The following is a 27821-nucleotide window of genomic DNA, read 5'->3' as shown; positions in this document are numbered from 1 at the left end:
CCAATTATACAAATAATTGGAAGCCATATCCAATCAAATGAATGTAGACATAATTTTACAGTGTACACCAACTTCACTCAAACTTCTCAATAGACAAAAGCCAAAACTGTATCTATGGTACCTCAGCTTTGCTTAAAACTGTATCTACAGTACCTCAGTTTTGCTTATGAAATTTAACAATAACAAAAAAAACCCATTAAAGTCTATCCAAAAAAGGATATAAAACATATATAACATGAACTTTAAAAAACTAGAAATTTAAACTGTGAAAAACCTTATTCACAAAACTTAAACACAAGCCACATAAAAATACATTGACAAAGTACATATCCGACCAAAGATTGTACTCCAACTATACCAAAAAATCTTGAGCAAACAACCTCATTAAAAATGTATAAATCTGAACACCTGGCCAAAGAAAATATACAGATAGTAAATAAGCATGTGAAAAATACTCAAAATCATATATCATTAGGAAATTACAAACTAAAACAACAGTGAAGTAGCACTGCACATCTATTAGATCCAGTAAACTCAAAAAAGGGCTGGGGGGCACTTCCCTGGTGGCTCAGTGGTATGGAATCTACCTGACAATGCAAGAGACTCAAGTTCGATCCCTTACCTAGGACTATCCCACAGGCCACAGAGAAACATAGCTGGATTTTTCCACAGCTAAACAAGGCTCACCTGTGACCTGAACACTACACATCTAGTACTTAGTAAACAGCTTTGAAAAAGTGTCCAGACAAAAACTATCACACAATTATACACAACAGCTCTACTTGTAATAGCTAAAAACTTTCAAATATCAGGATGTCTTCAGTAGATGACTGTGTAAACAAATGAGGATACATCCAAAGTGAAGGGGAGCAAACGCTACCCCAAAATATACCGCTTCAGTATGAGAATTAGTTGGACCTAATTAACTTTTTTTTTAAGAGGACACATGATCATCTCTGAAACCGAAGTTCAAGACAGCTCTTCTGTGAGTTACATTTACCAGAGAAATCTCATTTCAAAGGAATCCTCTGTATATACCAGATAGAAGGATGACAGTTTGTGAAATTCTTTTTTATCAATAGAGAAAGCTAAGACATAAATCTGTACAACAACCATACCCTTCCTTTCCTTTGGCTTTATTTTTTTTTAACCTTTATTTGTTTTTTTATTTGGCTGTGCCAGGTCGACCTTTGTTGAGGCAAGCCAGATATTTAGCTACAACATGCAAACTCTTCATTGTGGCATGGGAGATCTAGTTCTCTGATTAGGGAGTGAACCTGGACCTCCTTCTTTGGGAGTGTCTAGTCTTAACCACTGGACCACCAGGAAGCCCCTGTTTTGTTTTTAGACAAAGATGGTACCTAAGGTGATATCTTGGGCCACTTCAGTCACTGGCTCAGTTTCCTGAGTTTCTCCAAAGCACATACAAGGTACACATTATTAAATTGGTTTGCAAAACAAGTAAAGGTAGTTCATACTACAACATTATATGCTTACAAATATCTAAATGGTAAATGGCATGTTATTTATTTTTAATTACTATGGGGAAAAAAGAATGCAGTATTCATACATGTTACAACACGAATAAACGTTAAAACCATCTTTAGTGGAAAAAATCCATATAGAAAAGGCCACCCAGATCCCATATTCACCATGTCTGCTTTAAATCCATCAAGTTTGTCCAAATAACTGAAAATCTCAGTAACACTCTAAAGAAAGAAAGAAGGATGAGGATGGAAAAAAAGATATATTCATACAATTGAACAATTGATGAAAGTGGAAATGGGGTTGTGGTTTACATTATAATGGAGAAACCATATGATTTCCTGATTTTGGAGGTTATGTGCTGGTTCTGAAAGAGAATGCACCCATTTTGGATAAAACACATAGAGTATTTTAGATGATGTGGCAAATGTACTTTTTCCCATTGCTAGGAGTTTTCTGTATATTTTAAATTACTGGAAAGTAAATTATGTTTCAAAACAACCATGTCAATACCACAAAAGAAAAATAGACTAGACAGGCATGAAACTTTCTTATACAGGCCGAGACTTACCCAGATGAGGTTCAAGGGAAGCTGTGATGCTCACTGCCATTGTAGGAGTCCACATGGAATGAAGAAGTACTGTGGGAAGTCTATTAGTAACCACCATGTCTTGGGTCCTCTGCATGACCTATTGCAGGAGAAACAGATTTTACAAATAAAATTTTCCACATAACTTCACAAAAAGTTGTTAGACTATATTCAGTAAAGCTGAATAATTTCGGATCAATTTTCAATCATATAAAATATTACAATTTACAATCCCAATCAATATGCAAAAATCAGTTGCATTTCTATACTCTAATAACAATCAGAAACAAAATTAAGAAAATCCCACTTATAACTGCATCAAACAGAATAAAACATCTAGCAACAAACTTAATCAAGGACATAAAAGACCAGTAGTCTTTTAAACTAGAAAGCACTGATAAAGAAACCAAGAAAACACAAATAAACAGAAAACTCTTCCATGCTCATGCACTGGAACAATGAGGAATTAAAGTGTCCATTCCAACCAAAGCCATCAACAAATACACTGACTGCAATCACAAAATAATATTCAATGGCATTTTTCACAGAAATAGAAATATTCCTAATATTAGGCTGCTAATATTGAACAGGACCTTAAACAGCCAACAAGACTGAGAAAAAAGAACACAGCTGGAGGCATCTTCCTCTCTGACTTCAAACTACATCACGGAGCTGTAGTAACCACCACAGTGAGGAACTGGCACGAACACAGACACATGGACTCGAGGAAAGAATAGAGAGCCCAGGAGTGAACCCACATGTATGTGGTCAGTTCATGAAAATCAAACCAGGAACAAGCGAAGAGGAAAGGACAGTCTTCTCAAGAGACAGTGACAGGAAAACTGGCCATCTACACTGAAGAACATCACTGGACATCCTCTAGATCATCTAACAGAAATCTAACTAAAAACCCACCATTTTGCACATGGAGCTCTTTCCCCCCTGAGTCCTTTGAGGTGGACCTCCGGTCAGTGCTCAGCTGGACACAGGAAATGTCTACTTCATCCTCATTTTTCCCTCTTGCAGTGCCTCCCTGCTGGCGGGCACTGAGGCAACCCCGCTCCTCTCAGCCTGGACGCAGCCCCGTTATCCAGAAGCCCAAGTCCTGACGACCATGAGGGGACAAACCTCCCACCAGTTGGTCACCAATCCGAGTCTGAAGGCAAGGCGTCCTGTGCCCGCAGGTCAGAGGGGCGTTTGGTGCCCCCTGTGGGCCTCCAGAGAAGAGCGGGCAGCCCCACGCTCACAGAGCCCAGAGGGCTCACCCAGAAGCAGCTTTGCTGTGAGCACTCAGACTGGAAGCTCAAACTGAAATGGAGCAGAATAGCTCCATGACCCTCCTCAAAACATGGCTAAGGAACCATCAGAGCCTATATGGAATGCAGCCGTAAAAAGGAACACATTTGAGTCAGTGCTAATGAAGTGGATGAACCTAGAGCGTATTAAACAGGGAAGTCAGTCAGAAAGAGAAAAACATGGAATCTAGAAGGACGGTACTGACAAATCTGTTCACACAGCAGCAGTGGAGATACAGACATAGAGAAGAGACTTACAGACAAGGGTGTGAAACAAGAGGGAGAGGGTGAGATGAATGGAGAGAGCAGCATGGATGCGTGTACACCAACATTTGTAAGCAGACAACCAATGGGAATTTGCTGTATGACTCGGGGAACTCAAACTGGGGCTCTGTAATAACCTAGAGAGGTGGGAATAGGTGGGACGTGGGAGGGAGATCCAAGAGAGAGGGGACATTATGTACACCTACGGTTAACTCATGTTGATGTATGACAAATCAAACCAACATTGTAAAACAAAGATCAATCAACTAAAAATAAATAACTGTTAAAAACATATGGAATGAAATGAACACAAACTTTACAACACCGTAATTCAATTTTAAAAACTACAAAAATTTTAGAAAACAACAAAAGACCTACATGATCTTTGGTCTGGTGATGAGTTCTAACACACAACAAAAAAGCCAACTTACCAAATTATTAACATATATTACTTAAAACATTGTCCTGTACAGTTGTATACATTTACTCTGTGAAGGACCTTACTCGAGAGAACCAAAAGACAAACTGTTAAATGAACCACTGACCACCCACCCTTGCCAGGCCCCAGAGAAGAGAAAACACCTGCAGGAGTCGTCTTACAACAGGAGGTCCTGGTAAGGAGCCAGGAACTAACCAGCTACCACCAACCAGGATTCTGGAGAGGTCAAAAGGAGATGGGGGACTCCAGCCCAGAGGGCCTACCAACCTCCCAGGATCCTCCTCGCTGGAATCCGTCTCAGCTGAGGGATGCGTGTGCCCTCAGGAAGGATCCCAATTCAGAATGATGGGCAAGAGACAAACCAGAAACTAACCCAATGACCATAAAAATGAGACTGTGAGCCACGTGGCAGAGCAGTTCTTTCCGTTTCTCTCACCCTCCTGCCTTCCACCCCGGCAGCCCTTCCCAATAAAGCCTCTCGCTTGGACAGCACTCTGTCCTCGGACAACACATTTCCAAGTGTCAGACAAGAACCCCCTCTCAAGCCCTGGAAGGGATCCCCCTTCCTTCATCAAAACCAATACCCAGAAGAAAATATCTTCAAAATGCAATCTTGTGGAGAAGGAAATGGCACCCCCTCCAGTATTCCGGTCTCAGAAATCCCAGGGACAGAGGAGCTTGGTGGGCAGCAGTCCAACAGCAGGGCATTTCTGAGGGGAGGAAACAGTCCCAGGAAAGTTGAGGCGCTTGCCAAAGGCCCCAGAGCTTTTGATAGCACAGCCAGAACTGTGGCTGAGGACTCCCAGGTGCCAGGCCTCTTGATCCTGGCTTCTCTCACCAGATACATGTGTGGAAAACTAGAATCTAAAATATGCCTTGGTGGCTCCGTGGTAAAGAATCCGCCTGCCAGTGCTGGAGATGCAGGTGTGATCCCTGGTGTGGGACGATCCCACATGCTATGGAGCAACTAAGCCTGTGTGCCACAACTGCTGAGCCTGTGCTCTAGATCCTGGAAGCCACAACGCTGAGCCCACATACTGCAACTACTGAAGCCTGTGAGCCTGTGCCCCACAACAAGAGGAGCCACTGCAGTGAGAAGCCCACACACCACGAGTTATGGCCCATGCTCCCCAAAACTAGAGAAAAGCCCACACACAAAGACCCAATCCAGCCAAAAATAAATAACATCTTTTTCCTAAAAAATGCATATCTGACAAAGAATCTGTACTCAAATTGTCCAAGAACACTAGAGCAAACAAGCCCATTCATAACTGGCAAAGATTGAAATAGACACCTGGCCACTGAGGGTATCCTGATAGTAAGCTATCATACAAAAACATACTCAAGATACTGGTGAGATGCATGCACAGCCCCCTTTGGAAGACAATCTGACAGTTTTTTCAGTAACCCCATGGGACAAGCACTGAATTCTATACATGACAAGCGGTGGAAGCCAGGTATCTTACCATTGGAATGGGACATTACAGATACACAAAAGGAAAGGTTACAATATCCATGTCATGGTGGATCAGGTGGGAGACATCATCACAAATTACCTTTAACTGAATATGTTCAAAGGTAAGCTGGAATACATGTATATATTTCCATGTATTGTCAGCCAAGCATATTTAGCTCCTACATGTATGTTTTAAATATCATTCTCTAATAAAAAGGAACAGGAAACATCCCTGGTGGCCCGGTGGTAAAGAATATGCCTACCAATGCAGGGAACACGGGTTCAATCCCTGGTCCTAGAAGATTCCACATGCCCAGGGGCAACTAAGCCCCCGTACAACTATTGAAGCTACCATGCTCCAGAGCCCAAGTTCTGCAACCAGAGAAAGCACTGCAATGAGAAGTCATGGGACGGCAACTAGAGGGTAGCCTCTGCTCACTACAACTAGACATCTAGCAACAAAGACCCAGCATAGTCAAAAATAATTTAATGTTAAAAAAAAAAAGGACAGAAGTTCTTTGAAGAAATGACTGAGACTAGGGGTGAGACAGTAAATATATAAGCCAGGGTAATCTTAAATTATGAGAAAATAAAGTAAAGACAAATATCAAGCTGTCCAAACAGATAAAAATGAATGATTACACAGTTCTATCTGTATACATTAGCAAATAACAATCTGAAAAGGAATTTAAAAAAACAATTCCCTTTCAATAATGTCAGCATTAATAAAATACTTTGCCACGGATGTAATGAGGATGACAAGACTGGCACACTGGAAATTATACAATTCAGGGCCAGTGACGAAGCTTGATTGCTCAGAGCTTTTGTGTCATAAAGTTTTATTAAAGTATAAAAGAGATAGAGAAGGCTGCTGACATAGACATCAGAAGGGGGCAGAAAGAGTATCCCCTGCTAGTCTTTAGCGAGATGTTATACAGCCACTAGCAGTCTGCTAATTAAATAAAGACAATGTCTCAGAAAATGGCACCAGGCCCCTCACCCACAACATGCATGAGATAACATTGGCAGCAGGTGAGTCATCCTGGGCCATAAAATGATTGACATGAATCTTGAAGAAAGGCAGATTTCCAAGCAAATATATAGTTTCATTAACGTAGATTAGGAGAACAAGGTATGAGTAAAACATACTGGTTTGTCAAGTCAGTTCTGAGCCTTCAGGAGGAGCCGACTTGAAGACAGAGTCTAGGGTAAATACATAGCACATTAACATAGCTCTAGACAAACACTTCCATCAGAAAAATGCATTGCTTTGCTCAATGTTTGAGAAAAGTTAAGTTCAGGTGGAGCCAGGAGTCGTTATGGCAACACAGATTTTTAAGAGAAACCTCCTTTTAAATGTGTATCAAGAAGGGGAAAAATGTAACACTAGTTTGTTTCCTCCTGCCTCTTAAGAGAGAGATAAAAACGTCTGACACTTGCAGACTATTCCCTCTGTCTGAAGACTCCTGGCCTTCCTGCCTGTTACCCTCTCGAGGCCTTTAGGAAGCAATACACAAGCTGACGCTAACATACACGTGGAGTGACAAGGGACTCCAAGGAGCCAAAATAATCACATGAGTCTGCAGTTCAAAGGTCCTCTGGTGTGCTGTGCTAAGTCGCTTCAGTCATGTCTGACTGTCAGAGCCCGCCAGGCTCCTCTGTCCATGGGAATTTTCCAAGCAAAGATACTGGAGTGGGTTGTGGTGCTCTCCTCCAGGGGATCTTCCCAACCCAGGGATGCAATTCCTGCATTGGCAGGTAGGTTCTTTGCCACTAACACCACCTGGGGCAAAAGTGCCTAAATGGAGATCAGGGAAACCCAGCTAAGGGAAGGGACTCAGAGAAAAGGAAGTGAGGTAAGGAGACTCCTAGTCACATTCAGAGAAGCCCAGCAGGTAGTTCTCCAGGTGGAAGAGGAGGAGGAAGCAGGCTGGAGCTACATAGAAGATGAAAGAGGGAATTAAAACAGGAGCCCCCAACCTCTAGGATCTAATGCCTGATGATCTGAGGTTGCGCTGATGAAATAATAATAGAAACAAGTGTTCGCTCACTAGGCCAACCCTTTGTGATCCTATGGACTGTAGCCCACAAGTCTCCTCAGTCCATTGAATTCTTCAGCCAAGAATACTGGAGTGGGCTGTCATTTCCTTCTCCAGGAGATCTTCCTGACCCAGGGATTGAACCCGGGTCTCCACATTGCAGGCAGACTCTTTGCCAACTGAGCCACCAGGGAACAGAAATAGAAACAGAGCACACGGGAAACGGACGGCACTTGACACATGCTGGGGAGGAGGCTCATTACAAACCCTGGAGCCAGGGTTCCTGGAAGAATATCCCATTCTCCCTTGGACCATCCTCCGCCCTCTCTGAGTCTCAGTTTCCTCATCTGTAAAATCATGGACAACTGAATATAATTCATTTCTGGAACCCAAGCCTATTGAGAGGGATGGGAAGTATTACTCCAAGGCCTGGATGATAGACCAGATTTAAAGAAAAATATGGCATTGCTGCTTTTCAGTCAAACAGACAAATACAATCAAGCAAGGAGTCCCTGGCCCTGTGGGATTTGCCTAGGGGTCTAGTATGGGAAATTCTTATACATCAGGAGATGACTCCGAGCTGGATTTCCACAAACAAGAACATCCATGCAAAGGACAAGCCTGCAGAGCTCTGTGCCCATCAGCCACAGGAAGAGACTGCCTCCCGACAGCCAGCAGCATTTACAAGTGACCTCCTAAGGCCTTCGCCAAACTACAGGGGCACCACTGGGTTTTCTGTTTCCCTCACTTTTCTGACTCTCTTCTTAAAACACGCACATTTCTTCATAGAATGCCACAGTGGAAGGAAAATAGGCCTTCAATTTTTAGACCTCAATTTGCGAAAAACTTGGAGCTTTTTTGTTTTTTTAATTAAAGCACCACATAATTTAAAAATTTTACACGTTCTAAGTATTCAGTTCCAAAACACCACACTTACTGCACAGGGTCCCCATGGAAAGGCCCCCTCTCAGCAGGACAGCCACAGATGCCACCATGAAAGGGCAGCAAGGTGCCCTCCTCTCTTCTTTTCTGCCTGGGTGGCCACCAGGTTTTTAAATCCATGCACCCTACTAAGTTTCTAGGGTGCAATTCGTGGACCCCTCCCTTTCCCATCCCAGAAGGTGGTCAAGGGCCCGCTGGGCAGCAAACTGCCGGAAGCAGGGCTGGGCCAGCCGGCCAGAGGAAGGGTTGTGGAGTCCCAGCAGGCAAAATCACCAGGCAGGATAAATCCCTTGGACTTCCTGGGGACCTCGCTGCAAGGACTAGGCTGCTTGGGAAAACCGCGCGGGTCTGAGCTTTACGCGACGGGGTCAAGTGGTAAAGGCCTTGACCCCAATGGCGAGGCCATTCTGTGACCGCCAGGTTAGGGGGCTCCGAGATTGTGCCAACAGACAGGGCGGAATGCGTGGTTCCCTGCTCCGCCCTGCGCCACCGAGCCCCAGTTCCCTTACCTGTGGTCCGCATCCCTCCGCTCCGCTCACTGGATGCCGACCGATGCGGACCCAGGAACCCATGAAATGGGCGTTCGCAGCCGCAATGGAGACCCCTGAGACCCGGGACCCACTGCCTAAGAGCTCGGAGGAGGCGCGCTCCGCCCTCGACACGGTCAGGTGTGCTCCGCCCACACGCCCGCTCCCAGGAGAGGCCCGTGGCCTCGCTACTGCCCCCAGGTGACATCCATCCGCAAGCAAATACACCCCACAGAGACAACCCAAGATTTTTATCCGCTAATCTGTCTATAATTCAGGGATAAAACTATGACTACAGAAAGGAAAGATGACCTGACCTAGGATGGCCATGATATTCTATAGAACCAGAGAAAATTGGTTAAAAAAAATTTTTCTGGAAATTGTAAAGCTGGTTCTTTTGCATATGCAATTAAGAACAATTAGCTTGTTAAAAAGGCCTGCCTAGGGCAAAGCTTGAAGTTAACCCTTTCCTTGAAAAATACTGCCCACTTTGCCTGAGATCTCAGCCTTGGGCAAATGAGAACTTCAAGCCTCCCCACCCCTCCCCGCCAGAAAAAAAGGAGGTCAAAGAGATATTTTAAATCTTAAGCAGAAAACTAGAAGATCTCTGTCTGTCTGTCTGTGTGGATTTATGTATGTCTCAGTGTGAGTCTTCTGTTTTTTGATAATATTGCTGAAGTTGTAAGTGAGTTCTTATTTAAATAATCTAAAGAAAAGGAAGCCCTTACAAATCAAACAGTTCTAAATATAAGAAAAAATTGACCTAAATGAATTTTAGATTCATGTGAACTGGGAAATAGTCAATATTAAATATCTAGTATTTTTTTTTTGCTACTCTAATATAGACATGTCTAAGTCATTAACATTAAGCATAAAATTTTTATAGTGCCTAGGTTAAATACTGTTATATCTGTCACAAGATTGTCAACAAAGAAAGTACCTCTAAAAACAAACAAACAAAAAAAAAACCTCCTAAAAATGTAAATGCAATATGAGCTTTTAGATAAACTATTAAAAATAATTATACTTTAAAATACCTGTCTATAATAATCTCGATTGAAGGCAGAGGAGAAGGGGACCTCAGAGGATAAGATGATTGGATGGCATCACTGACTCGAACATGAGTTTGAGCCAGCCCCGGGAGTTGGTGATGGACAGGGAAGTCTGGCATCCTGCAGTCCATGCGGTCGCAAAGAGTCAGACACAACTCAGCAACTGAACTGAACTGAATTTACAATAGTTTCTCCAGATTTTGGTTATCTGAATTTCTATCGTTGTGCTAAACTAAGTGGTGACAGTGTATTGAATAGCTAGGTCATTTCCAAATAAATTAAGGTTCTGAAACATTCACTACTTGGCAGGACCTTCCTCTTACACAGAAACTGAAGGCATCTTTGACTATCCATGAATAGTGTCTTGTGCCATCCTAAGATGTTCACTATAAGTAAGCAAAAATTTTTTTTTTAGATAGTATCACTGATATGTATATTCACCAGTCTATAGAATGTCAATTTAAAAGTCAGCTCTTGGTTGCTTAAGGAAAATGTATGTCTTGTTATTAAAGAAGGTATGAGGAATGAAATCGTACTTTATGAAGGAAAAAGAAGTAGTTCTGACTTACAGGTGGCAGTTTCAGGATGGGAGAAGCAAAGGAATGGGTACAGAATGGGATAAGGAGGTTTTATGGAAAGTGGACCCCCAGAAAAGTTGCCCTAGTACTAGGCAACTTGTACTTGCCTAGTACAAGTTTTCTTGAGATGTTGAACTGCCTTTGCTAATGGATTTTAAGTTTCTTTACCTCTTCAGTGATCTGTTCTAGGTTTACCTTTGAAATTTTTTGTTAACTTTGGCTAAGTGGATAAGTATTGTTTCACAGTCACTTGTGTGATCCTACCTGACTGTTATAAACCCTTTTGATATTTATGAACAAACCTTCCTAAATAATTGACTTCTAGCTAACTTTGGGATGCTTCAGAGGGCCCCTGAGACCTCCCAAAGAGAGATATTAAAGAAGCTGAGTTCATTTGGCATGTTAAACTACATGGGAAGTGTTGTCAGAAGGAGTGATGAATCTTCTCAAGTTATATTGTATGGTTGATGATACTAATATAGATATCCTAGAAATTCTGTGACATTCATCAAAATCTGATATGTTCTGGTAAAATGCTGTCAGTTATAATTCTAGTTATCATATTAAAGTGTTTCAAGTCACAGCAATGACCAGATTACTTTGTCTATTTCAATTTAATCAGGTTTTAAACATGCCTTCTATGGTTTCACCACACTGATGCCTTTGCAAAAATACTGCTACTTCAAGATATATGGAAAAGACTTTTCTAAGCTTACTCATAAACAATTTTTTTGGTTTGTTATCTGGTAAGCTGGTACCAGACTGGAATTTAGTCTAGTATCTAGGTTAAGAGAACACAGTTTTCTTAGAATGCAGCTTTTGATCACAGATTATTAATTTATTTACCTTTCAGTGATTTGTATTTGTTTTTATGATTTTTTTTTTTGCTTCGGTAAAGAAATAAGCATTATTTAAGATTATGGTACATGTAGGATGCACCAAGCTTTCCCTATTCCTGCAAATTCCCTTAAGCCCTCAGATTCTTCTGATGGGACCAAGTTCTCACTTCCCTCCAGAGGGACAATACAAGCTTTTTATCAGCTGATCTGCCCCTGATATCAAAGTCAATTTGACCACTATTTGGTCTATAATTTAGGCATGAAACCACGACTACATAAAGGAAAGATGAATTTTTGATGCAGGATGACCATGATATTCCTTGGACTTCAGAGAAAATTGGTTAAAATGAAACTTTTTTTTTCTTGGAAACTGTAAAGCTGGTTCTTTTAGCATATGCAATTGAAAACATCTAGGTTGTTAGGTCGGTTTTCATTCCAGTCCCAAAGAAAGGCAATGACAAAGAATGTTCAAACTGATGCACAATTGCACTCATCTCACATGCTAGTAAAGTAATGCTAAAAATTCTTCAAGCCAGGCTTCAATAATACGTGAACTGTGAACTTCCAGATGCTCAAGCTGGATTTAGAAAAGGCAAGGGAACCAGAGATCAAATTGCCAACATCTGCTGGATCAAGGAAAAAGCAAAAGAGTTCCAGAAAAATATCTATTTCTGCTTTATTGACTATGCCGAAGCCTTTGACTGTGTGGATCACAATAAACTGGGGAAAATTCTGAAAGAGATGGGAATACCACACCACCTGACCTGCCTCTTGAGAAATCTGTATGCAAGTCAGGAAGAAACAGTTAGAACTGGACATGGCACAATGGACTGATTCCAAATAGGAAAAGGAATATGTCAAGGCTGTATATTGTAGCCCTGCTTATTTAACTTATATGCAGAGTACATCCTGAGAAACGCTGGGCTGGATGAAGCACAAGCTGGAATCAAGATTGCCAGGAGAAATATCAATAACCTCAGATATACAGATGATACCACCCTTTTGGCAGAAAATGAAGAAGAACTAAAGAGCCTCTTGATGAAAGCAGTTGAATCCATGCAGGCTGAAGAGCACCAATGACAGCAGAGAGAAATAGTTCTTCTATTGCTTCCTACCAAAAAATCAAATAAAAGAGAAGAAAGCTTGTAACTCTTTTTCTGACACTCAGATCACCAAAGGGAGAAACTGCTATGAGTATGTGCATGGAAAGGACATCTCTTTGGCCAACTGGATGAGGTGAGTGCAGTGAGTCTGCAGTTTGTAGACATCGCTCTTCCCTCAAGCCCACGCTCCTTTCCTTCTCAACCTGTCTCCCTCAATAGCTTTCACATCTTCTTTCCTCTTTTCCCTCCATATCATGCTCTTTCATTTCAAAAGACATTAGAAAGAAAGAAATAAAAATATAGCATGTGCCCTCAAAATACAAGTCCATATGCTGAACAAAACTGGGGGACTTGAAAACAACTTGAGGAGTCTAGATTCACAAGGGACATTTTAACTCACTTAATTGACACTTACCAAGCACTTTATGTTTCAGTTTAGACAGTGAACTTCATTACTGAAGCAGATCACACAACCATGTCATTTTGGAGAACATACTGCAGAAAGACATTACCCAATTGATTTTAGGAACAGTAACTTTAATTTTTCTATCTTTGAGTAACTGCGCAGCGCCAGGATAACCTAACACAGGAGACCTTGAGCCCACGTGGTCAACAACCTCCCCAGGCTTGGTTCCAGTGAGAAGTGAGCCCTGAGGTCTGGGAAGGAATGGGGGGCAGGATGGCTGTGAGCATGGCCATTCTCTGAGGGCGTCTCCTTTCATCAGGGCAGGCAGAAAGTGAATAAACTATTACTGTTCTGGGTCTCCAGTTATGTCAGAGCACTCTCCAAGTTTCCATGGGAGGGGGTGGGCAAGTAAATAGGGCCCTGGATACACATGGGGAGATTGGAGGAAAACCTTGGGAGAGAAGGCAGGCTGGGGTCAGTGCTGAGGGGTGTGTGCTAGCCAAGGAGCACCAAGTCCTGTGGAATGAAAGAGAACTTAATTTAAAGTTTAGGGGAGCTGGAGGTCACCAGACTCATGGACAGTCCAGGTGGAGACATGTCTGGAACTGGACTCTGGAAAATGGCTAATTAGGTAAGGAGAGAAAAGCATTCGAGCCAGGAAGAGGAACGGAAACAGGATCTGGAAATAAGAGTTTATAATGCCTGGTCGAAGGTGTGAACAGAAGGTCCCCATGAGGAGTGGTGGGAGCCACAGCAGCCTCAGAGCCTGAAGGCAAGGAGCTGGGCATGGTCCGACAGTGGAGGGCACTCATCACCTAAGGTTTCTTTCCCTCTCCCGGCCTCGACCCCAGGTACGTGAACTGTGCCTGGGACGACGAGGAGCAGAACCTGGTGGCCTTCCAGTATCACGGGCAGATCTTCTACTAAACCTGCCAGGTGGTCAGGCCAGGCTGTGAGCTGCTGGCCTGGTACAGGGACGAGTATGGCCAGCACCTCGACATCAAGCAGGACAGCAGGGGGGAAGAGTGAGCGCGCGGCCGGGAGAGGTGAGTGCCACCCCTCTTCCAGTGCCCCAGCCCATCCTGGGGAGCCTCCCTGGTCTGATTCCGAAGCAGAGCACAATCTAATCTAAAGTCAGTCAAGTCGTCATTAACATGCCTCAGAATTTGATTCATTTCATATGACTGTTAGGAAAGATTTTTATATTAAAAATGTTAGCCCTAATTTTCAAAGTTTACTGCTGAAAGGCTCAGAAGCAAACAGCAAGTTTCCCAGCACCTACCCGCCCTCTCACCTTTCCCTGTTTCTTCCTCATTTCCTCCCGTTTCTAAGTGACACGTGTACAGTGATTTGAATTCAGTCACTGTTTCAGTTTGTTGTCATGTGAGCTCATACTCTGTGCCAGACAGGGCTCCACCCACCAAAACAGACAGAACCACTGCCCTGGGGCAGCACGGGCTTCATGCCAGACAGGGGCTGGTGCTCTGAGGAAAACAGTGCAGGAAAAGTGCCTCAGATCAGCATGAGCAGAGGGTGGAGTGTGGCGCAGGATGGTGGGGCAGGGTCTCTGCAGAGATAACACCCCTGGGAAAGGATTCAGGCAGGGGAGCAGCCAGTGCTGCAGCCCCAGGACCGGGATGAGAGGCCATGCCAGTGGTCGCAGGAGGAAGCACAGAGGGACAGGAAGGAAGCTGGACCGGACACGGAAGCCTCAGGGCCCGTGTCCACATGCAGGCCCCAGGGGTCTTCCTGGGTGACACAGAACAATCATGAGGCTTTCAGCTGCAAATGGCATGTTCTCTGTTCTGTGACGATGCTTTAATTCATTTTTGGGAAGAGACAGCAGCGGGGAGCCCCATCAGAGGTCACTTCATTGCCAGACATGAGGAGTGAGTGGGCTGGCTGAAGATGCACGGGAGTGAGGGTGTGAGGAGTCCGGCCGGAGATGTATTTTTAAACAGGACTTCCTAGTGCATGTTAAATAGACTAAGACTGAAAGAAATAAATGAGGTATGAATACTGGTGAGGCTTGAGAAAGGACATGCCTTTATTTTATGATTTATGGAAAACTGAGAGAGGACCAATTTGTGAACCAGTTGGGGCAGCAGAAGCCAGAGATCTGTAGTCAGTGGGACCTGGGCCACTTGGTCTCGTCCAGTCTGAAACCCACTTCCTGCAGAGATCGGCACAAAGGCTGCTCTTTGAACCAGGAGCCCCAAAGTCAGCTTTACTCACACCTGCTCTAACTACCCTAACCCCCCCTGTGCTGCCTCCAATATGCAGAGAGCTCCAGGCCAGGCTCCCCTAACTTAATAGACCCTTTCCCCTCACAGGGAGCCGCTCAGGAAGATTCCACCTAAGTCATCAAGTCTTATCTCTCAGTAGGGTAAAATACCTGTGGCCACGGTGACATGACTTTTCAGATACTTACACGCAGGGAAAGGTCCCTGCAGATCCACCTCTATCAGGAGAGACGCTGCCTCTGATGCTGCTGGAAGGTCCCTAGTCTGGGTGATATGTAGAAAAGGCCCTTGACACAGGCTTCCTGGGTTTCTGTAGATGTAACGAATAAGAATGGAATGGAAAAGTGGACTGTAAAGACTCACTTGATGGGAGACAAATCGTGCGCTGTCAACACTTAGATGATTAGTGGGCAGGCCTTCCCATGGCAAACCAGCTACCTGACCAAAAGCTTCCTCTTTCAGCAGAACCGAAGCCCAAGATCCACCCATGTGCCTCCTGCTCTCTGGCCTTCTCCAGTCAGAAATTCCTCAGCCAACACGTCCAACGCAATCACCCCTCTCAGACGCTCCTGAGAACATCTGAAAGAGACCACCTCCAAGCATAGGATCCCTGCCCAGGCAATCAAAATCAGCAGCAGCAATATTCCGATCCACACAGCCTGAGTGACAAACATGAGGGTCGCGAGGCGCACGGCAGGCCCCAACCTTTGCTGAAAAGCATAAGGCTGAAAAGGATTTCAAGGGCCTCTTCCTACTCACCCAGAGGACAAATGGAGGGTTCTGGGGTGCATTAGAGAATGACAGAAGAGCCCAGCACAAGCCAGAAACTGAATCCAGAGGACACAGGCAAATTATTCATGGGGGCAGGGGTCTCAGAGATTATGAGAGTCAAGTACGGAGAGTGTGGGCAAGTCTCCAAGGATAGGTCAAGTCTCATCACACATGAGAGGACACACACAGGGGAGAAGCCCTATGTTTGCGGGGAGTGTGGGCAAAGCTTCAGTCGGAAGTCCCATCTCATCAGTCACCAGAGGACACACACAGGGGAGAAGCCCTATGTGTGTAGGAAGTGTGAGTGAGTCATGACTAGCAAACCGCATCTTAGCCACAGGAGGATTACTGCAGCCACCCCATGCCTCAGCTCTAAGGGGGCCTCAGAGGAGGTCTATGAGCCATTACTGTCCCCAAGAGTATGAGGAGAGACTTCCCAGGTGGTCTAGTGGCCAATACTCCATTGCAGACACCCATGTTCAATAGGTGATTGGGGAACTATCTCCCACATGCTGCAACTAAGACACAGTGCAGCTGAATAATTTAATACATAAATAAATATTTTAAAGAAAGAGTGTGATGAGCACAGAATTGATTGATTAAATAGACCTTCCACTTTCATGACAGGAATGGAGGTCAATAAACAGCAGAGGGTTTCTTAAGTGTTCTGGAGATGTTCATGCCAATTGCCTTCGTGGCTTTTTGTACCCCTAATAAATTTTGTCTCCAAACAAATCTGAAGCCCAGACTATGTACTCATTTCCTCCTTATTACTGAGAGCAGAGGGGTCTAGTGGTAGCTGAACCCCTGGGAAGGCACGCGTGTGACCAGCGGCCATGGCCCCTAAAAACTGACTTCCCAGGTAGCACTTCTCAGGCCAAGGTGACTTTCAGCCGGAAGGCGGCCTGGCAGGCTCTTTTTTTTGGAGGGAGGAAAGGCAGCCCCAGAGAGTGGGTTTTAAGTCCTGCCTCGTGCAGCAAATGTGGGGCTCTTCAGATGCCAGAACACTGGGGTGGCTCCCAGGGCCTCAATTCCCGAGTCAGTCCAGGCCTAGTCTCGGGGGCTCTCTCCTACATAGCAAACGTGACAGAACAAGTGTGTGGAGGGTGCCTTGACATTCCCGGGCAGTGTGGGAGCCCTCCCTGTGCTAGTGGGCCCAGAGGCCATGACCCCTAAAAACTGACTTCCCTGCTAGCACTTCCCAGGCCTATGTGACTTTAAGCCCAAAGGTGGCCTGGCTGGCTCTGTTCATTTGAGGGAGCAAAGACAGCCCCAGAGAGTGGGTTTTCAGTCCTCCTTCGTGCAGCAAGTGTGGGGCTCTTCAGAATCCAGAACAATGGTGGTGTTCCCTGTGCCTCAATTCTCGAGTCAGACCAGGCCTAGTCTCTTGAGCACTCTCCTGCAGAGCAAACATGACAGAACAGCTGTGCGGAGGGTGCCTTGATGTTCCCGGGCAGTTTGGGAGCCCACCCAGACGTGTGGTCCCAGCGGCCATGGCCCCTAAAAACTGACTTCTCAGCTAGCACTTCCCAGCCCAATGTGACTTTCAGCCCGAAGTCGGCCTGGCAGGCTCTCTTCCTTGGAGGGAGGAAAGGCAGCCCAAGAGAGTGGGTTTTCAGATCTCCAACACGCAGCAAGTGTGAGGGTCTTCAGACGCCAGAACAGTCGGGCTGTTCTAGGCCTCACTTCCCAAGTCAGGACGGGCCTAGTCTCACGAGCTCTCTCCTGCAGAGCAAACGTGATGGAACAGCCGTGTGGAGGGTGTCTTAATGTTCCGGGGCAGTAAGGGAGCTGTCCCTGGCCGCGGGGCACCAGCGTTCCTTACCCCTAGAAAATGAGTTCCCAGCTATCACTTCCCAGCCCCATGTGACTTTTAGCCGAAACAGCCTGGCAGGCTCTCTTCCTTGCAGGAAGCAAAGGCAGCCAGAGTGGGTTTTAAGTTCTCCCTTGTGCAGCAAGTGTGTGCCTCTTCAGACGCCAGAACTCCGGGGCTGCTTCCAGGGCCTCAATTCAGAGTCAAGAGAGGCCTATTTTGGGGACCTCTCTCCTACAGAGCAAACCTGAAGGAATAGCCGTGTCGAGGGTACCTTGACGTTCCCGGCAGTGTGAGAACCCTCAGTTGGCGGTGGGCTCCTGTAGCAATGGCTTCTAAAAAATTATTTCCCAGCTAGCACTTCCCAGTCCTAGGTGACTTTCAGTCCGAAGGCAGCCTGGCAGGCTCTCTTCCTTGAGGGAGGAAAGGCAGCCCCAGAGAGTGGGTTTTCAGTCCTCCCTCGGGAAGAAAGTTTGGGGCTCTTCAGACACCAGAACAATGGGGCTGTTCCCAGGTCCTCAATTCCCGAATCAGGCATGGCTTAGTCTCATGAGCTCTCTCCTGCAGAGCAAACGTGACGGAACAGTTGTTTGGAGCATGCCTTGACATTCCTGTGCAGTGTGGGAGGCCTCACTGGTGCTTGGCCACAGGGGCCATGGCCCCTGAAAAATGACATCACAGGCAGCCCTTCCCAACCCCAGGCAACTTTATTTCCGATGGCGGCGTTGCTGGCTCTATACCCCTCGCGTATCAGGTTGGCAGGGGTATCTCGGGGAACACCTGTGGTCTCACACACCGAGTCAAGCCCCGGTCGAGCCACGAGAGGTGCCGGGACTTTGCTCTCAACTCCCTGCATGGGAAAAGGGCCTCATCTTGCGATGGGCATGAAGTCACGTGGGTTTTCTGAACTTGCGTCAGGGGGCTCTCGAGTGGCGGTGGGTACACCTGCCAGTGTCCCCTGTTAGCCGAGCGTGGTCGTGGTGCCTCCTTTCGAGCGGCGATGGGAGGGGGCAGCCTCGGGATCCCTCAAGAGTCACTGCAGTGCACAGGTCCTCATCAAGCATTGAGGCAGGACCCTCGGGGTGCCCCTCGTGTGGGGTCGGGTATCTCGGGGCACCTCTGGACTGGCATAAATGGAGTGGAGGGGACTCAGCCTTTCTCTCAGTTCACAGCAAGGGAGAATCGGGCTTCATCCCGAATTCAGGGTCGACGGTTGTGCTTTTCTACAAGTTGCAGCAGGAAGATCGGGGGTTGCTTCTCCCGGTCCGATACGGGGCGCCTCAGGGAGCCTCTCTTTTTGCCTCTTGGAAGTCCAGGCCTCGTTTGACTATTGCAGGGGCAGCTGGGCTTCCCCTCGAGTCACTGGAATGGAATTGGGCCCCATGTGCTGTTGGGGTGTTCCTCGGTGACCTTTCGTCTTGGAGCCGGAACTGGCGTCTTGAGGCCTCCTCTCAAGCTTCAGTAGAGGCGAGATGACGCCCTTTTCCCATGCAGGGCATTGAGAGAAAAGCCCTGGCACCTCTCCCGGCTCGGACAGGGGATTGACTCATTGCGGGAGACCCCAGGTGTCCCCCAAGATCCCCGTGCCAACGTGAAAAAGCCTGCTTCCCGCCACAACCCGAAAGCGTCCACGGGATCCCCACCTCAATGCGAGATGGGGCCCTTTGCTCCTGCAGTGCCTCGAGAGCCATCCTGAGATCACTCTGGCACTTGAAACGACACTGTACTCCTTCTAGGCGGCCCCAGCGGGTCCCCGAGATACCCGTGTCCCCACGCGAGTGGAACCCCGAGTCTCCAGGCGCAGCTCGACAGCGACCCCTCCTCCCCTACGCCACCTCTTCTCGAGAGGGGGGCCGCCAGCTTTGCCTCCACTTGACGGGAATACCTACCTTCCTTCACACCTCAAGAGGAGCACTGTCACTTCTACTGATGCTCAAGAGGAGACCCCAAGACACCAGTTCCAGCCCCAAGACAAAAGGTCACCAAGGAACCCCGCAACGGCACATGGGGCCCAATTCCATTACAGTGACTCAAGGGGAAGCCCAGCTGCCCCTGGCAATTTCAAAGAAGGCCTGGACTTCCCAGAGGCAACAAGAGAGGCTCCCTGAGGCGCCACGCATTGGATCGAAAGAGGCAACCCCCGCATCCCGCTGCGACTCGCGGAAAAGCACGACCTTCAACCCTGCATTTGAGATGAAGCCCGATTTCCCCTTGCTGGGACCCGAGAGAAAGGCTGAGTCCCCTCGACTCCCTTTATGCCACTCCACAGGTGACCGATATACCTGTCCCCTACCCCCCAAGGGGAACCCCGAGTGTCCTACCTCAATGCTTGACGAGGACCCAGTGCTCTGCAACGCCTCCTGAGGAATCCTGAGGCTGCTCCCTCACGTCGTCGCTCGAATGGAGCCACCACAACCCCGCTGGGCTAACAGGGGAGACGGGCCAGGGTACCCACTGCAACTCGAGAGCACATTGCCGCAAGTCAAGAAAACCCATGTGATTCCACGCCCATTGCATGATGAGGCCCTTTTCCCTTCCAGGGCATTAAGAGCATGCCCCGGCACCTCTCCCAGCTCTGAATGGGACTTGACTACTTGCGGGCGACACCAGGTGTCCCCCAAGATACCCGTAGCAACCTGAAAAGAAGGCAGGGCTTCCCGCCACACTGCGAGAGCATCCCCTGTACCCCCCTCCCTGCGAGACGGGGTCCTTTGTATCTGCAGTGACTCGAGAGCCATCCTGGGTTCTCTCTGGCACTGGAGAGGAGGCTGGACTCCCTCTAGGCTGCCCCAGAGTTTCCCCGAGATTCCCATGTCCCCACTCTAGCTGAACCCTGAGTCTCCAGAAACAGCTCGGGAGGGGCCCCCCATCGCCCTCGACCCCTCCTCTCGAAAGGGGGGTCGAATCCCCTACCTGAACTCAACTGGAATCCCTACATTCCCTTGCACCTCCAGAGTGGGCCTGTCACCTCTACTGAGGTTCGAGAAGAGGCCCCAAGAGGCCAGTTCCACCCCCAAAACGAAAGGTCACCTGGCACCTCCCATGGGCCCCTAACGTAACTCTAACCCTAACAGTAACCCTAAACCTAACACTAACCCCTAACCCCTACCTTAACCCTAACCCTTAGCCTAACTCTAATGCTACCCTAACGTTAACTCTAACCCTAACCCTAACACATTCCTAGGTTAACGCTGGCCTGCCCATGGGGAAGGAGGCTGCACATTGCATTTGAGCTGGCCTGGTGACATGACGCAGTCTCCTGGCTGAGGGTACGTGGAACTTCCCAAGGACCGCTACACTAAATCTAACCCTTTCCCTAACTCTAACCCTAAACCTAAAGCTAACCATAACCCTAACACTAATCCTACCCTAACCCTAACCCCTAAGCATGAAATTAACCCTAACTCTAAATACTAAACATAATGCTAACCTGACCCCTAACCCTTATCCTAATATATTTCTAGATTAGCGCGGTCTTGCACATGGGGAAAGAGGATTCAAAGTGCATCTGATGGGACCAGTTGCCATGCTGGGTTCACCTGGCCGAGGGTACCGGGCACTTATCATGGGCCACTGCACTAACCCTAACCCTAACCCTAACCCCTAACCCTAACCTAACCCTAACCCTATCAGAACCCAAACTCTAACCCTAATCCTAACCCTAATCCTAACACATTTCTAGGTCATCGCGGTCTTCCACATGTGGAAGGAGGCTTCAAAGTGCGTATGAGGGGGCCGAGAGCCATGCCGGCGTCGCCTTGCTGAGGGCATAGGGCACCTCCCATGGGCCACTACCCTAACCCTAACCCTAGCCCAATCCTACCCCAAGCCTAACCTTAACCCCTAACCATAACCCTAAGCCTAACTCTAACTGTAACCCTAACCCCTACCATAAACCTAATCCTAAGCCAAACCCTAGTCTAATACTAACCCTAACCCAAAGCCTAAACCCTAAAACAAACAGTAACCTTAACCCTACCCTAACTCTGCCCTAAACCTAACACTGATCCTAACCCTAACATAACATATTCCTAGGTCAGCATGGTCCTGCCCATGGAGAAAGAGGCTCTGGAGTGCTTCTGAGGGGGCCGGGTGTCAAGCCGGGGTCACCTGGCCGAGGGTATCTGAAATGTCCCAAGGGGCCCCTACCGTAAAATTAAACCTATCCCTAAGCCTAACCACTAACCCTAACCCTAACTTTAATGCTAACATTAACACTAACCATAACTCTAACGTCTAACCCTAAAACAAACTGAAAGCCCAATTCTAACCCAAAATCCTAACCCTAACCCTGACCCTTCAGTTCAGTCGCTCAGTCGTGTCCAGCTCTTTGCGACCCCATGAGTTGCAGCACGCCAGGCCTCTCTGTCCATTGCCAACTCCCGGAGTCTGCCCAAACCCATGTCCATCGAGTCAGTGATGCCATCTAACCATCTCATCCTCTGTCGTACCCTTCTCCTCCTGCCCCCAATCCTACCAAGCATTAAGGTCTTTTCCAATGAGTCAACTCTTAGCATGAGGTGGTCAAAGTATTGGTGTTTCATCTTTAACATCAGTCCTTCCAATGAACACCCAGGATTGATCTCCTTTAGGATGGATTGATTGGATCTCCTTGCAGTCCAAGGGACTCTCAAGAGTCTTCTACAACACCACAGTTTAAAAGCATCAATTCTGCAGCACTCAGCTTTCTTCACCGTCCAAATCTCACATCCATACATGACCACTGGAAAAACCATAGCCTTGACTAGACAGACTTTTGTTGGCAAAGTAATGTCTCTGCTTTTAAATATGCTATCTAGGTTGGCCATAACCTTCCTTCCAAGGGGTATGAGTCTTTTAATTTCATAGCTGCAATCACCATCAGCAGTGATTTTGGAGCCCAAAAAAATAAAGTCTGACACTGTTTCCACTGTTTCCCCATCTATTTCCCATGAAGTGATGGGACCATATGTCATGATCTTAGTTTTCTGAGCGTTGAGCTTTAAGCCAACTGTTTCACTCTCCTCTTTCACTTTCATCAAGAGGCTCTTTAGTTCTTCTTCACTTTCTGCCATAAGGGTGGTGTCATCTGCATATCTGAGCTTATTGATATTTCTCCCTGCATTCTTCATTCCAGCTTGTGTTTCTTCCAGCCCAGCATTTCTCATGATGTACCCTGCATATAAGTTATATAAGCAGGGTGACAATATACAGCCTTGACGGACTCCTTTTCCTATTTGGAACCAGTCTGTTGTTCCATGTCCAGTTCTAACTGTTGCTTCCTGATCTGAATACAGGTTTCTCAAGAGACAGGTCAGATGGTCTGGGATTCCCATCTCTTTCAGAATTTTCCACAGTTTATTGTGATCCACACAGTCAAAGGCTTTGGCATAGTCAATAAAGCAGAAATACATGTTTTTCTGTAACTCTCTTGCTTTCTCGATGATCCAGCAGATATTGAAAACTTGATCTCTGGTTCCTCCACCTTTTCAAAAATGGGTTGAACATCTGGAAGTTCACAATTCATGTATTGCTGATGTCTGGCTTGGAGAATTTTGAGCATTACATTACTAGCATGTGAGATGAGTGCAATTGTGCAGTAGTTTGAGCATTCTTTGGCATTGCCTTTCTTTGGGATTGGAACGAAAACTGACCTTTTCCAGTCCTGTGGCCACTGCTGAGTTTTCCAAATTTGCTGGCATATCGAGTGCAGCACTTTCACAGCCTCATCTTTCAGGATTTGAAATAGCTCAATTGGAATTCCATCACCCCCCTAGCTTTGTTCACAGTGATGCTTTCTAAGGCCCACTTGACTTCACGTTCCAGGATGTCTGGCTCTAGGTGAGTGGTCACACCATCGTGATTATCTGGGTCGTGAAGATCTTTTTTGTACAGTTCTTCTGTGTATTCTTGCCACCTCTTCTTAATATCTTCTGCTTCTGTTAGGTCCATACCATTTCTGTCCTTTATCGAGCATATCTTTTCATAAATGTTCCTTTGGTATCTCTAATTTTCTTGAAGAGCTCTCTAGTCTTTCCCAATCTGTTGTTTCCCTCTATTTCTTTGCATTGATCGCTGAGGAAGGCTGTCTTATCTCTCCTTGCTATTCTTTGGAACTCTGCATTCAGATGGGGATATCTTTCCTTTTCTCCTTTGCTTTTCGCTTCTCTTCTCTTCCCAGCTATCTGTAAGGCCTCCTCAGACAGCCATTTGCTTTTTTGCATTTCTTTTCCATGGAGATTCTCTTGATCCCCGTCTCCTGTACAATGTCACGAACCTCTGTCCATAGTTCATCAGACATTCTGTCTATCAGATCTAGGCCCTTAAATCTATTTGTCACTTCTACTGTATACTCATAAGGGATTTGATCTAGGTCATAACTGAACACACTAGTGGTTTTCCCTGCTTTCTTCAATTTAAGTCTTAATTTTTCATTAAGGAGTTCATGATCTCAGCCACAGTCTGCTCCCGGTCTTGTTTTTGCTGACTGTATAGAGCTTCTCCATCTTTGGCTGTAAAGAATATAATCAGTCGGATTTCGGTGTTGACCATCTGGTGATGTCCACGTATAGAGTCTTCTCTTGTGCTGTTGAAAGAGGGTGTTTCCTATGACCAGTGTGTTCTCTTGGCAAAACTCTATTAGCCTTTGCCCTGCTTCATTCTGTACTCCAAGGCCAAATTTGCTTGTTACTCCAGGTGTTGGACTTCCCTGGTGGCTCAGATGTAAAGCGTCTGCCTACAATGTGGGAGACCCGGGTTCAATACCTGGATGGGGAAGGTCTCCTGGAGAAGGAAATGGTAACCCACTCCAATACTGTTGACTGGAAAATCCCACGGATGGAGGAGCCTGGTAGGCTACAATCCATAGGGTCGCAAAGAGTCGGACAGGAATGAGCGACTTCACTTTCACTTTTTCCAGGTGTTTCATGACTTCTTACTTTTGCATTCCAGTCCCCTATAATGAAAAGGACATATTTTTTCGGTGTTATTTCTAAAAGGTCTTGTAGGTCTTCATAGAACTGTTCAACTTCAGCTCCTTCAGCATTCCTGGTTGGGGCATAGACTTGGATTACTGTGATACTGAATGATTTTCCTTGAAAACGAACAGAGATCATTTTGTTGTTTTTGAGATTGCATCCAAGTATTGCCTTTAGGACTCTTTTGTTGACTATAATGGCTACTGCATTTCTTCTAAGGGATTCCTGCCCACAGTAGTACATATAATGGTCATCTGAGTTAAATTAACCCATTCCAGTCCATTTTAGTTCGCTGATTCCTAGAATGTCCACGTTCACTCTTGCCATCTCCTGTTTGGCCACTTCCAGTTTGCCTTGATTCATGGACCTAACATTCCAGGTTCCTATGCAATATTTCTCTTTACAGCATGAGACTGTGCTTCTATCACCAGTCACACCCACAACTGGGTATTGTTTTTGCTTTGGCTCCATCCCTTCATTCTTTCTGGAGTTATTTCTCCACTGCTCTCCAGGAGCATATCGGGCACCTACCGACCTGGGGAGTTCATCTTTCAGTGTCCTAGCTTGTTGCCTTTTCAAACTGTTCATAGGGTTCTCAAGGCAAAAATACTGAAGTGGTTTGCCATTCCCTTCTCCAGTGGACAACATCCTGGTTTATGACATTGTACAGGAGACAGAGATTGAGACCATCCTCAAGAAAAAGAAATGAAAAAAAAAGCAAAATGGCTGTCTGAGGAGGCCTTACAAATAGCTAGGAAAAGAAGAGAAGCGAAAAGCAAAGGAGAAAAGGAAAGATAAACCCATTTGAATGCAGAGTTCCAAAGAATAGCAAGGAGAGATAAGGAAGCCTTCCTCAGTGATCAAAAGAAATAGAGGAAAACAGTATAATGGGAAAGATTTGAGATGTCTTCAAGATAATTAGAGATAGAGATACCAAGGGAACATTTTGTGCAAAGATGGGCTCAATAAAGGACAGAAATGATATGGACCTAACTCAAGCAGAAGATATTAAGAAGAGGTGGCAAGAATACACAGAAGAAATGTACAAAAAAGATCTTCACGACAAAGATAATCACGATGATGTGATCACTCACCTAGAGCCAGACATCCTGGAATGTGAAGTCAAGTGGGGCCTAGGAAGCATCACTACCAACAAAGCTAGTGAAGGTGATGGAATTGCAGTCAAGCTATTTCAAATCCTAAAAGATGATGCTGTGAAAGTGCTGCACTCAATATGCCAGAAATTTGGAAAACTCAGCAGTGGCCACAGACTGGGAAAGGTCAGTTTTCGTTCCAATCCGAAAGAAAAGCAATGCCAAAGAATGCTCAAACTACTTCACAATTGCACTCATCTCACCCACTAGTAATGTAATGCTCAAAATTCTTCAAGCCAGCAATACGTGAACCGTGAACTTCCAGATGGTCAAGCTGGTTTTAGAAAAGGCAGAGGAACCAGACATCAAATTGCCAACATCCGCTTGATCATCAAAAAAGCAAGAGAGTTCCAGAAAAACATCTATTTTTGATTTATTGACTATGCCAGAGCCTTTGACCATGCGGATCGCAATAAACTGTGGAAAATTCTGAAAGAGATGGGAATCCCAGACCATCTGACCTGCCTCTTGAGAAACCAGTATGGAGGTCAGGAAGCAACAGTTAGAACTGGACATGAAACAACAGACTATTTCCAAATAGCTAAAGGAGTATGTCAAGACTGTATATTTTCACCCTGCTTATTTAAGTTATATGTAGAAATATAACATCATGAAATATTCCCATCACGAGAAATGCTGGGCGTTTCTCCAGCACAAGCTGGAATCAAGATTGCCGGGAGAAATATCAATAACCTCAGATATGCAGATGATACCACCCTTATGGCAGAAAGCAAAGAGAAACTAAAGACCCTCTTGATGAAGGTGACAGAGGTGAGTGAGAACTTTGGCTTAAAACTCAGCGTTCAGAAAACTAAGATCATGGCATTTGTCTGGTCCCAACACTTCATGGCAAATAGATGGGGAACAGTGGCAACAGTGACAGACTTTATTTTGGGGGGGCTCCAAAATCACTGCAGATGGTGACCGCAGCCATGAAATTAAAAGACGCTTGCTTGCTCCTTGAAAGGAAATTTATGACCAACCTAGACAGCATGTTAAAAAGCAGAGACATTACTTTGCTAACAAAGGTCCATCTAGTTAAGGTGATGGTTTTTCCAGTAGTCATGTATGGATGTGAGAGTTGGACTATAAAGAAAGCTGAGCACTGAAGAATTGATGCTTTTGGAGAAGACTTATGAGAGTCCCTTTGACTGCAAGGATATTCAACCAGTCCATCCTAAAGGAAATCAGTCCTGAATATTCATTGGAAGGACTCATATTGAATCTGAAACTCCAATACTTTGGCCACCTGATGCAAAGAGCTGACTCATTTGAAAAAAAAAAGATCCTGATGGTGGGAAAGATTGAGGGCAGGAGGAGAAGGGGACGACAGAGGATGAGATGGTTGGATGTTATCACCGACTCAATGGACATGGGTTTGTATAAACTCCAGGAGTTGGTGATGGACAGGGAGGCCTGGCATGCTGCAGTTAATGGGGTCGCAAAGAGCCGGACAGGACTAAGTGACTGAACTGAACTGAACCTAGGGTGGATTTGCAGAGGCAAAGAAAAACTGTTCCCTCCTCTTTTCTAGCTTTTCAATGACTTCCTGGGTCTGTGAACTCTTGAGGTGGCTGTCAGGGGGGCCGAGTGACACAGAATAGCCTTTGCAGTGGAGTCCACTCCATGAGAGTACCCAGAGAAGACCCCAGTCCTTCCTGTTACCAGGTCCTATGAAGGGTGAACGTCCTTGTCCATCTGACCATGGGTTTTCCTCCCATGAGAGCGTTCTTTGCAGCTCTCGAAGGTTGATTCCGTTCTTGTGGCATGATTCCATTCCTGTGGCATGTCAAAAAGTACCTTGTCTTCCATCTGCATCTGTCAAACATCAAATCTTCAGATGCCAGCAGATGCATGGCCGTGCCTCCTG

At 46.0% G+C, this 27821-nt stretch overlaps 1 pseudogene; it reads left to right on the top strand.

Annotated features, from left to right (window-relative positions):
• The first annotated feature begins 9061 nt into the window (after window positions 1-9061).
• LOC145521871 (histone-lysine N-methyltransferase PRDM9-like) lies at window positions 9062-20205 on the top strand (annotated as a pseudogene).
• Window positions 20206-27821: the final 7616 nt, after the last annotated feature.

The sequence above is a fragment of the Giraffa tippelskirchi genome, chromosome 9 (assembly GCF_054371585.1).
Source record: "Giraffa tippelskirchi isolate mGirTip1 chromosome 9, T2T-mGirTip1v1.2.pri, whole genome shotgun sequence".
In the NCBI taxonomy this organism is placed as follows: Eukaryota; Metazoa; Chordata; class Mammalia; order Artiodactyla; family Giraffidae; genus Giraffa; species Giraffa tippelskirchi.
The sequence above is the reverse complement of the archived record's forward strand: the minus strand, read 5'-3'. Positions and strand labels throughout refer to the sequence as shown.